Source organism: Sinohyriopsis cumingii, chromosome 8, assembly GCF_028554795.1.
Source record: "Sinohyriopsis cumingii isolate HCF-2022 chromosome 8, ASM2855479v2, whole genome shotgun sequence".
Lineage (NCBI taxonomy): Eukaryota > Metazoa > Mollusca > Bivalvia > Unionida > Unionidae > Sinohyriopsis > Sinohyriopsis cumingii.
The window spans coordinates 37313092-37323875 of NC_142968.1; the positions used below are offsets into that span (position 1 = coordinate 37313092).

At 35.6% G+C, this 10784-nt stretch overlaps 1 pseudogene; it reads left to right on the forward strand.

Moving 5' to 3' along the window:
- The first annotated feature begins 260 nt into the window (after positions 1-260).
- Positions 261-10557, forward strand: LOC149793302 (cathepsin L-like; annotated as a pseudogene).
- The last annotated feature ends 227 nt before the right edge of the window (positions 10558-10784 follow it).

A 10784-nucleotide genomic window follows, 5' to 3' on the forward strand; every position in this document is an offset into this window, starting at 1 on the left:
ATTTTTTTGGCAGGTCGAGTCTAACATACGATAGCCAGAATAATTGATCAGCTAGACATAAGCTAGTCTCCGTGAGCCATATATGAGATTCGTCCAGGTTTGCATTAGCATTGTCCCGTCTGGTTTATTTGTTTATTTATTTATTTATTTATTTATTTATTTTTTATTTATTCTTGTACACAGCAGTTAATACATTTACATAACACAATAATGTCACATTACACTTCTCGTTTAGATGTTGCATTACACTTATCGTTTAGATGTTGCAAGTCGTTCTGTTTGTTGGTCTTGTGGTCCTAGGGCTATCATTCAACGTTGAACTGAACAACGAGTTTGAGCTATACAAGACAACGTACAGCAAGAAATATACCCCAGAGGAGGAACTTGTCAGGTCAGATATTAGTGGACATGTGCGTTTGCTTCCGATGGTGTTGTTGCTTTATTTTTCAATATTGTCGTCATATTCGTCTTGATTCCATTTACGCTCATAAAATGTAATAGCTACATTTATGTTGAGAATTCATATCCCGTTTGTACTATATTGTTTGGAAAACAAGGCCATGCGTCCCATTTTCACGTACCACCAAGCACCAGTTTAAAGTAGGTTCCAGTGATTACAGCGATCTGCATTTCTTGTTCACGTGACTATAATAATTTTTAATCATGTATTAGCGTATCAGAAAAGATGTAAACTTCCGTTGCTTTTGTAGAATTATTTTTATAACTGAATTTTTGAGTTATTTTTCGATAATTTACATATCAACCAAATTTTAAAAAGGTAAGAGTGGGGGTGCGCTTTAAAGTGAGTCTATGGAACTAATTATACACTTTAGGTTTAATGTTAACAATGCAACATACATGATGAAAATACTGCAGCATGATTAGAGTCTTGCCAACAATTTCTTATGTCTTTAGACGCTTCATCTGGGAAGAGAACCTAAAGCGTGTCCAGCAGCATAACCTGGAGGCGGACCGTGGCGTGCACACTTACCGGCTCGGAATGAACGAATATGCCGATATGGTCAGTTATTGACATTCACCCAAGTAATGGACAACGTATTATAAGAGCCAATTTTTTGTCCAAGTGCGATAAGGTTCCCACATTTGAACAAGGACTCTTGAGGATACATTATTACAGAATAATAAAAATATATAAACCATCTTTTTTTACAAAAGCAAAGACATCAGTTTGTAACATGTTCTGGGACCATACAATTGATCTAGAGTCCCAAGTCATTTAGATGATAGATTTGACAAATGCAGATTTTCCATACAAGACAAGTAGTATTTTCTGAAGTTACAAGACTTGCCATAGTCAAAGTTCCACGCCATTGCTCTTGCACTATACAAATGAATGAATGCTAAAAGCTCTTTTTGTTCTGAGCTTCATCACGAAGAATATATGTTTGTCTCGTTTCCGAAGCTGAAGGCATGGTAATGGATCATTTGTAATTATTTGAATTGTCTTGTTGTCCCTACGCTAGGCAATATTGTGTATGTATGACATTCCGTCTTATGTCATCAGTTCCATCTGCTTATGAAACATAGTTTTTGACTGTCTAAATAATAATAATAATAATAATAATAATAATAATAATAACATTAATAATAATATGCAAAAGGGATGTATTTAGTTTCATCCTTTTTGGCCTTTAAGACGGATCAACGGTAAAATGCATTACAAGTTTAGGTACAGTGACCTAAATTAGTCACGAATACGATGTCTTGGATGGTACAGAATGACATAAAATGTAAATGAGACCTCTTCGCTCTTAAGTGATAATGAAAAACGAATTTATGTTCCTTTGTCTCGCACTGTCTGGTGTCGTATCATATTGTAAAACTTAAGTTGCATGCAGTGTTAGCGATACAATTCTATGTATGTATGTATGTATGTATGTATGTATGTATGTATCTGTGTGTGTGTGTGCATGCGTGTGTGCATGCATGCATGTATGTATGTGTCAATGTAGTATGCAGTGTGAGCGATACAATTCTACACAAATTAGGCCTATGTATGTATGTATCTGCGTGTGTGTATGTGTGTGCGTGCGTGCATGCATATATGTATGTATCAATGTATGTATGTATGCAGTGTGAGCGATAGAATTCTACACAAATTAGGCCTCTGTAACTTATTTTTCTTAAATTCACCACCTTTACTTAAGGGTAAAAATGTAGTGAAAAATTGTTATGTAATACTGATTCCTTTGCTGCTGTTTAGTCTCACTTGCTACTAAGGTGGTTTATTATTATTATTAGTAGTAGTAGTAGTAGAGTAGTAGTAGTAGTAGTAGTAGTAGTGGTATTTGCATTATAATCATCATAATCAGCAGCAGCATCGTTATAGCCATCTAACCTCTATCGTTATTAATATTTAGACTTCCGAGGAGTTTGTCAGGACAATGAATGGATACAAATACGAAGCATCCAAGACAAATTGTGGAAAGTTTACATTCCCAAGTAACTTAAGCTATCTGACCTTCCTGCATCGATCGATTGGCGGACGAAAGGCTACGTCACGCCAATCAAGAACCAGGTGATTTCTATATATTGCGTAATATTCCAGAGATTCACCGAGATGTGATGGTCGAATACAGTGTGTGCAGTGTGTTAAATACGTGTCCCAGTATTGTTTTGCCTTGGCGACTTTTCCACTTATGGTAAATGTGGCATATTTCTGGGAGGTTTAGTTCTTGACACATACACATTAGCATATATAACTCTCAATGTTACAATAGCAGGGCAAATGTTATTGAAAAAGAACTTATATAATGAAATTAGACAATGACTATATCTATGAATGTCACGTGAACATAATACATAATGGATGGTAATTTAATCCCAAAAGATAAAAGCGGCAAATTATGTCGATCAATTTTGGTAATTCTGTCCACAATAAGAAGGTAATTCTTTCCACAATAATAAGGTAATTATGACTGTCAGAATGTACATTATTCACTTATCACTTCTAATATATTATATTATTTCAAGTTAATAACCAGTCTGAGTCATTAGGAAACAGTGTCTTAAAAGGTTACACTCCATATTTACCCATGATCCAAGTTGTTGAGAGAGAGATGATATTAACAGGGAAGGAGACAGACAAAACTTTAAAACTCTCAGTTCATATGGAGTCGAAGAGAAATAAAAAGACCACATATAAATTCATGTTTTAGAAGTTTATATTGCATCTGATTTAGCGATGATCGTTCTGCTTGCTCATTTCCACATTAGTATTTCAAGATTATCAGCATTAATCAGCTGCTTAATATACTGGGGATAAATCAGGCCACAACTGAAAATTTTGAAAAAATAATTTCCTTTGTATGTCTATTCAGTCTCATGCATTTGAAATAAATTAAGCAGTTTAATAAAGTGTAGACACGTGATATTATGTTTGGATTTAATTGTCCTCAAAGCTTGACTGGTAGATTTTCCAGTTGCTGCCCCGATGGTTAGAACAGAGCCACGGTAGCTCATGTGGTAGATTGTCGGACTCGTAACCACTGGGTCTCGAGTTCAATACTAGCCCAGACCACTTATGCATGGACGCTTCGGTTTATCCTTCGAAAAAGCACTAAGCTGCCATGATAGTTCAATTCATGTGTTAAAAAATACCATTAAGAAACAACCAAACATCAACTATAGCAAGAGAGAAGCAAGTGATGATATCATTTGAATCGGGAATAGCCGGTGTGTTCGAATTAACCAGTGAATCGTTTACATATTCATGTACACAAAGAAAAACCATTTTGTATGCAGACTAGCAGAATACCTGAATAGCAGACAATATGTTGTCGTAATACTCCACTAATCAGAATCTGACTAGTTTACCGTATATAGACACTAAATGTCACATTTATTCAAAACAAAATGTTATATTTATATTGCTTTTGTATATCGAGCTTGCAACTGTGAACAGCGTGTATATATGGACTTCTCTCGCAATATATGGAGGTAGATTATAGTCTTTGATTTTATTTAGTCGTATTGATGATTTTAAGCGAATGACGCAGCCTCCTATAATCATGTACATTTTCACGTTAGTAGCTGGTTGGTGTTATACGTATATAGTAAATAAATACGGTACTACTAACACAAATTCTATGAATAAAGGAATCTAAAAGTAATCTGCTTTCATCGTTATATGGTAAATTAAAGAAATGATCTCTATGTACGATTATTATTATTATTATTATTATTATTGCCCTAAGGAGGGTAACCCTTCAAGATATTCATGAGTAGGTAAATATGTCGACTTCTGGATCAGTAATTCGATTTCAAATAGCACGATATTTCCACGTTTGCCAAACTGTGATAAATATATGATTACAAGGAGAAATTCAAATTCCAGTGCTCTCCATATTTACAGACTCCGGTGCATCCCTTACTATAGTGCTATTTGAAATTTGCTGAAATAAATGAGTTTTTAACTTGCTATAATTGTGGTATTCAACAACAAGCAAACACTATGGAAAGCCAGTGCAGCCAAAAATAACAAATGCAAACAAAATAAGTAACTTTAAAACAAACCAAGCAAAGATAAAAAAAACAAGCATACTTGTAAAATAGGAAGAAATATGAATGATCAGACAATAAGATCAATACTCAAATAATACAAACCAAACAGACCAATGTCATATGTCTGTTTCGCTCGTGTTTCGTTTGTTTTAATTTAGTATTGATCATATTATTTTAGTTACCGATATTTAATTTTGGCGTTTTAATGTTTCATTTGTGTTTTGTTTATTTTGACACTTTCCTATTTCGCTTTTGCTTCGTTTGTTTAATTCGAGTATTGAATGAGTTTGAAAACTTTTATTTTACAAATATGCTTGTTTTATTTTTAAAAAATTTCTTGTTTTATCTGAAGGTTACTTAGTTTGCTTTAATTTCATGTTTCTGGTTACGATGTCCTTCCATAAAACACAATTGAATTAAATAAAGTTCAAATAACAATGTTGTACATTTACAAAGCAGCTTGAGCGAGGAAGATCGAAAGCGTTCTTACTTTTACTCTCTATACATATTATGGAATATTAGGAAATGTCGATAAGGACTGGGTCCTGGAACCAAATTATGACATTTCATTAGAAGGTTAAGTGTCGTGCTATGTTGCATCATTTCAATTATTCACTGCCATACAAATTACATTAAAATATTCTGTTTAGACATAATAATAATAATAATAATAATAATAATGAATTCACGTGATGTAATATGTGTTGATACGATAATGTAGAGAACAATAAGTTGGATTTTTGACAGAGATGTCCATTCACTGTATTGAGAGTGTGAATGATAAAAAAATTAGCTTTTGTGATACTATAGGGTTAGTGTGGATCATGTTGGGCATTTTCAGCTGTCGGATCCCTCGAGGGACAGCATTTCAATAAGACTCAAACACTGGTATCCCTTTCGGAACAGAATCTCGTAGACTGCTCAGGGAAGGAAGGTACTTAATTTTCATGGTCATGAAAGGTCAGCGTATAATACAAGCTCAGATACGTAGGAAGGATGAAGGCATACATACATACATACATACATACATACATACATACGTGATATTTCTAATTAAACCTGTCTTAGCAGAGACAGGTAGCGGAAATTCATTTGTATGATAGTAAATTACTTGTATATCATATGTTTTACATTGACAAATGGATAATTATATTGTGAACATAGTATGCATAATATCATATCCAATGTTGTGTTAATGTAAGAGCTACCTTCTCAACTGATTACGTTTAGAAATGTAGACATGGTTGTTTTTCTCTGCAAAGACATATCTTTATTACATGTGTCTCTGATTAATCGAAATGTAGGCGAAATATTATCATAGTCAATGTGGTGTTTAATATTAGTGCTACCTTCTCAACCGATGACGTTTAAAAGTTTATACATTTTTCTTTGCAAAGAATTGGCTTTATTACATATGTCTCCTATTTATCAAAATGTAGGTGAAATATTAACCGATATTGTGCAATATATTCTGACCAATAACCTATGTTACATAGTGGGACTCGACAAGACTGCGTAACCACCACTATAACAATCAAATAATTATTTGTTTTAAAACAATATTTATATATTTTTTTCTTTAACCAAATGTATTTTACAGCTGTGCATCGCTAGTTCTTTTCGTTTTGTTGTGAAAAGATCAGAAGTATTTTACAGTATCCGTTGTGGCTCAGTGCTTAGCATGCTTGACTCACGACCAAAAGGGTGTGGGTCCGAATTCTACCATCGGATCAACCTGGGTTAGTTGCGTTGGTGTGTCTTTGGGCAGGCACTTTACTCCAATATTCACGTCACTAGATAACCTCCCTGTGTTGCTGTGGGGTGAAATTCCAAACCAAATTTTGACAAAATGATAGTTAATAAATTGTATGCTTTATGCGAATGTCATATAAGAGTTCGCTAGTGTGTAAGAAGCTACACCACAAATATAATCGAATGTGCTCGGAACAGTGCTGTGATTGTGAATGACACAATGATTTTGATTTCACACTTATGTAACCCTGGGTTCGAGCGTTCTGATCTATCTGCGTCGTCTATAGACAAGTTGTGCAAGAATGAGACACGAAAGATTTTAACTGAGAAAGCTTGAAACCGAATGATCAATATGTTTTTGAAAGTTTGGTCATTGTTACGCGGGCTTTTATACATGTACGTTTTAACATAATTAGTACATTTGTTTCAAGTGGCCGGTAAAACCTGCATTTGATGATTTCACCGACGTCAGAATGAAAAGTGGCAACTACGCAAGTTTAATCGAACTCTAATATAGTAAAACCGAAAAGCGAATGCGGGGGGGGGGGACTATTTAAATATTGACATATTAGCATGGCATGGGAGATGGATTTATCTCTTTTTTTGTCTTTTCCTGTTAATATACAACTTGTGCTTCTTGCATGAAACTTTATTAACCCAGCATCAAGGTTTAGTTGTTCGGACTAGTTTGGCATGCTGATTATCATCCATTATCAACAGCAGATTGAAAACTCATCGCCTTTTAAAAACATTTCTCAGTATATATGGTACATTTTCATGACCAGGCAATATGGGATGCGAGGGAGGATTGATGGACCAGGCTTTTAAGTACATCATCAAAAATGAAGGCATCGACACTGAAGCATCGTATCCATACAAAGCTAAGGTATTCTCTCTCTCTCTCTCTCTCTCTTTTGTTTGCCAAAGTAATTTGCAATAATTGGCTAAATTATGTACGTAAAGATGAATCACAATTGACTAAATTGTGCATTTAATATAGCTGGCAATTTTCTAAATTATGTATTTAAATATGGCTGGTTGTTGACTTAAGTAAGTAAATATGGTTAACTATTGCCTAATAACGTGGGTGAATATTGTTGATAATTTGTTAATGAGTATGAAGTGATTTTGTTGTTTTTCGTCTCGTCTGCGTTAGTAAAGGGGAGACATGGCTATCTCCCTTCTGGTGGCCACATTGGAGGGATCAACAACAAAAACTGTGATTTACCTCTGTGTATAAGTTTTTTTAGTCAGTCAACATGCCTTGCAGTGTAGGCTTAACTGAGTCCCACAAGCATTATTTTGAGGAACCTATTTAATTATAGCAGTCCACACGTTGCCGCTCTTCAAATAAGTTTTTGTTAGTTTATACCAATATTGTGGGATACTTTCAGGTACAGATGAAACATTGGAAGGGATTTTCCCATACCCAGTTTTCGAAAAGTAAAATAGACTATTCCTATAATTTCGATTTTATATTATATTCCGATATCTTTATTGACGACCATTACGCTTTTATGTGGAATTATTATAAGATGGCGGAATATTGGTGTAACAGACACACTAATGCTTTAACATTTATTGGGACGTTATACACGTCCATCTCACGAACTCTAATTGGAACTCGTGTCCACCACCATGACAACTCCCACCGCCTTTCTCCACCATCACCCTTTCACCACCCCCACCACCGCCACTGAAACTTTTATTCTTCTCTGGTTGGGCAGGTTAGACATATCAAGAGCACGTAGCTTGCTCAAAGTCACAATAACAGTAACTGCAGTCAGTATACAGACCATAACGTTGGTCAACAGCCGTTTAATCGTTTAGACAGGGGAAAGGAAAGCTGACTGAGGACTTCTATGGACCCGCAATTTTTTACCCTTCTTAAGGATAATTAATAAAGGACGGTGAATTTTGTTCCGCCTGACAATATGGGATATATGGGCAGACCGACATGTTGTGGGTTCCAGGCGATCTTGAGTAATCCGGCCTTAGAGTTTATGTCAATATATGTATATTATTATTCAGAATCAAAAGTGCAAGTTCACGAAAGCGAATGTGGGATCAACCGAAACGAGCTGCAAGGATATCGATTCAGGTAGTGAAGCGGACCTTCAGAAGGCTGTATCAACGGTTGGTCCCATCTCATTTGCCATTGACGCCAGCCACAATTCTTTCCAGTTGTACAAGGTTGGAATCTATAGTGACCCACATTGTGATCCTCAAGCTCTGGACCATGGAGTCCTAGCTGTAGGATATGGAACTCAAGGTGGCAAGGACTATTGGCTAGTTAAGAACAGGTCAGTCGAATTATGTGTTAGCTTCATTAGATTTTTCTGCTTTATTTTGTTTTGTTTGCTTGGTTTGTTTTGTCTTCTCTGCATCGTGCTTCTATGACTGTCGGTTAGCCCCTATGTATGTATGTATGTATGTATGTATGTATGTATGTATGTATATATGTATGTGTGTATGTATGTGTGTGTGTGTGTGTGTGTGTGTGTGTGTGTGTGTGTGTGTGTGATTTTGATTTTTAACGTAGCTTTAACAATTTTTCATTTATGTCTGCAGTGTGATAGTTTGTATTGATATCTAGCACTGGGGCATTATGCAGCAGACATGTAGCATGATGTCCCACCCAGACACATTATCCTGACACCAGGCCGACCAGTCCTAACATTAATCTCTTAATGCTGAGCGCCAAGCGAGGCAACTGTTAGAACCATTTTGGTAAGAATTTGGTATGACTCGATCGGGGATCGAACCCACGACCTCCCGCATTCGAGGCGGCTATGCATGTGTATATGTATGTATGTATGTATGTATGTATGTATGCATGGATAGATGGGTGGGTATGTATGTGTGTATGCATGTATGGATGGATGAATGGATGGATGGATGGATTGGTTCGTTTATTTTGTTGTCACTGAGATACTGGAGAAATGGGCCACAATTATGCAAGTCCCTCTGTACAATATATCTTCTCACTTTGTGTTTTCCATTAATTGTATGCTCCTCAATCTTATCAACAAAGTAATGTTCCATAAAATTTAAACATACAAATAACGTTATTATTAGGTACTGGTGGAGAATAATCTTCATTTATTCTCACCAGACTTTATGATGATTTCTGCAAATTGCATTAGCCATTTAGCTGAAAGCTTTTAAGATCGCAATAATTTTTTTTATTATTTTCAAAATTAATAAATTGCATAAACTGGTATGTTCAAATTAATACTTCGCAATGTGTGGCCATTGTCCGTCAAAAGATTTATACAGGGTCTTGATGGGTTATTCATAGCACGATTGACTATAATAGAAAAGGTATGTAACACACATACACACACACACACACACACACACACACACACACACATACATACATATATGCATGCAACCTTAATGTTCTTCCTCCACCATTAATACTGGCCGCCATACATAGCCTATCATGTGCTGAAAAATGGAGTTAAACCCCACAACAACAACAACAACAACAGCAACCTTAATGCTGATCTCTTACAGAAGTTGTGCGTACTAACACTAAACCCTGTCTTTTCTTACAAGACAGCCATCTGGTCCCCTATTCTAGTTGAACGAGGACAGCACTATTCGTTTTAGACTTCCTCGGTACAAATTCTCTTTCTCTCAAGAATTTTAAAACTAAAGAATTTTGACCAAGGTCGTCACTTTCCATTCACATTACTTCTAAAGTGTACGCCTTGTTTATTCTGGAGAATCGTAAGTAGCGGTACCTAAATTATCCCAGAATAACTATTTCTTTCGTCAGATTTTAGACAGCATAGAATCTGTGAACTACGGGCCATATCTATTTTCCTTTGAAAATGATAATTTGACATGGGATCCTATCGAGCGGTTATAGTTTGTAGTTCAGATATTTGCTTCTCAGGACAGCGCAGCAATGCCCCTGGTCGAATCTCACTGATTCATAAATGCAAGCCATTCAAGTTTTAACATTAACAATGGGGGGGGGGGAGAAAAGAAGAAAGGTCGAAGTGACCCTTCACAAAGACTTTTCTGACTTAAATGTGATAAAATTTTAATGCTCAATGCTTTCAATTGTAAGGTTCAATGCAATTCAAAATTCGAAACTTTTACTTATATATACATAGGCATATACTACATTTAAATAATTTATATTTATGTTGTCAATTATTTTCCAGCTGGGGCACAAGCTGGGGTATGCAAGGCTACATCATAATGGCCAAAAACGATCATAATATGTGTGGTATTGCCACAAAATCCAGTTTTCCTACAGTGTAGTATTATTGACTCGAGAAGGCAACTCGGTTTGATTTGTTAAGTGTACATCCTAAGAGAATTCTGTCATGTCGTTTGTCGTTTAAATTTAAAAGGAATACAGCGTTCAATTATCACAATTTTGGAATGACATAGCATGAATATGGGATGGAAAAACCCACTGCTGCGGTTATTTTATATTTAAAACATTTCTATATACAGGAAAATAAGAAATGACCTTAATACCTGAC